Consider the following 2,500-nt stretch of genomic DNA (forward strand, 5'->3'; position numbering starts at 1 on the left):
CTGTTTATCATACTGCATGACATCTACTACAACTACTATTACTCATTGATTTTGCCATCGATGTTTTATTATTATTATTATTATTATCATTATTATTATTACTATTAAAAGCTAAGAGGTTGATAGAAATTTTGAAACTTCATTGGGGTAAACGAGTTAAAAAAAAATTGAGAACCCCTGGCATACATCCACCCTTCAATCATCCTCCATCCACCCAACACCCACTTGTCTCTTTTCTATTTTAGCACCATTTGAGTAAAGGGCCCTGTCCTCTCGGGTCTGGAACAATGCAGCAAGACAATTGCTCAACAACAGGGCCTGGCAACTGAAGCTGGTTGACCTCCACCGCTTCTTTACATGGCGACTCTTCCCCTTCATTCACTCGAGAAATTACGGAGCAGACAAGAAATAAAGAAATTTTCTCTTTTGGCTTAGTCTTTTCTTATTATTCATCCCCAGATATGAGCTTCTTATTAGATTCTATATTCCCCCAGACATTTACTTGCATTCTTTATTCCATAATTTACTTCCATACCGGCTCCTTCATTCCTTGCTACATGTCATCTCAAATGGTTAAAGCTCTTCTCTTCCTCCCGACTCTCCTTTAAAATTCACCAATTTTCATTGAGGAACAAAATCAAATCAGCGGAGTCGATTTCATTTTGTGTTCACTTCATCAAGAAAGGGGTTAACTGATCGAGGAGAGATTACAATGAATATTAATAAGACTGACCAGCGACGGCCGGGAAGAAAGGAAAAGTGCCACCCGGTAAGTACAGGGTTGGAGCAAAAAGAAAGAAAAAACTACGGTCCGTAGATACCCAATTTCAAATTGTAAATGTAAATTTGCTCTTCTTATGGCAGCTTCTTTTTTTCGAGAACTTTCTGGAAAGCTGAAAGCTGGGAAGGATTCTATTAACCGTCGAAGACACAGTCTCCAATATAATGCCAACTAATATGAAATTAAATGTCTTTTACGACTCTTGATAGAATATTTGGGCGCAGACAAAAACATAGTTACACACACACAAACACAATTATATAAATATATACTATATAGTGTTGTGAGCGTGTGTGATTGAACAAAGCATTGCTGAGCTTGCATTTTTTTATCTATTAGTACGCTTTTGTGGACGTCATTGACCGGCATGAGGTGGAATGGGCGGGTGGATAGGGGGTGAGGTAGTATGTGTGAGCAAAATTTGACGCAGCCCAAAGGGATTTCTCCCCGTCCTCTCATTTATGCAATGGGGGGATGGAGAGGGGGGGGTCGCCGATTTAATGAAGCGGCCTTGCTGTGGATGTGCTGTGTCTTGCGACACTGCTTCTGACCCAGGGCAGTGGACAAGGTGCAGGGATGACCCGTCATTCAGGAGGTGCTAAGATAAGAGGGAGGGTGGAGGGGTGTGGAGTGTATTCAGGGATGGAATGGGTGGGAATGTTTTTATGCCTTTTTCTTTTTGGCTACCCCCCTTGTAAGGGAGAAAAAGCCTTGGTATATGTACGTATGTATGTACGCTTTTGTGGAGGCGTAAGGTTGCTGGATAAAGATTAAAAGACATTTTGAACTCCATTTTACTTGCAGAGATCTTTTGAACGGTAACGGTCATCCAGGGAGAGGGCGTAGCCTAAATGAATAAGCACGAACGCACGCACGCACACACACACACATAACGTTTGAGGATCAACTAACCTCGTTGTGGTCTCGGCACACCTGCGCAACATTGAGTAATACAAGCAGAAAAGTTTGGGTATCCAACACATTTGCATCTTCCGGATGTATTTTATATTCACCGTGGAAACATAAAATCATTAATGAGACAGGTAACAAGCGCGCTATTATCATGATATTTAAAGATATGTATGTACATGTGTATGCATATTTTTTTCCTGTTTCTGAATATTCTACAAATTCAGAAACAGGAAAAAAATATGCATACACATGTACATACATATCTTTAAATATCATGATAATAGCGCGCTTGTTACCTGTCTCATTAATACGATGGGCGAGTCGACATCTCACTCGTTCATGATCACCAGAGCAGCCGTAACGTTTTCGGCAGTTGAGGCGGCGGCGAAGAGTTGCCAAGTCGTGGTAACCAACATATTGCGCACTTTCACGAACGTAGTGCGTGAGCAGACGAACTGGGGTGTATCTAACATACTGAATCTCGGAGGCAGAACAGACAGGAGAAAATACATATGTTAATTAATCGATTACATCTTTCGACACATCAGTCTCTCTCCCTTCTGACGTTGTTGGGGTGGGGGGGGGGTACTCGTCACAATGAAATCGCCTGGCGGCAGTCTGCTTCAAATGAGATGCAACTGTTGAACCCTAAGAGTCATTGGAACCCCGTTTTTAAGAACAATTAAGATAAAAAGAGTGTCTCTCCTTCTTGGTAAAAGTAGGCCTAGACATGTACTCAACCTCCCAAGTATCCTTTCCGCACTTTAAACAAATTCAGGTTCATACATGAGTGAGCTGCCAATGAAT

The sequence above is a fragment of the Oratosquilla oratoria genome, chromosome 4 (assembly GCF_046742065.1).
Source record: "Oratosquilla oratoria isolate Oo_2021 chromosome 4, ASM4674206v1, whole genome shotgun sequence".
Taxonomy (NCBI): Eukaryota; Metazoa; Arthropoda; class Malacostraca; order Stomatopoda; family Squillidae; genus Oratosquilla; species Oratosquilla oratoria.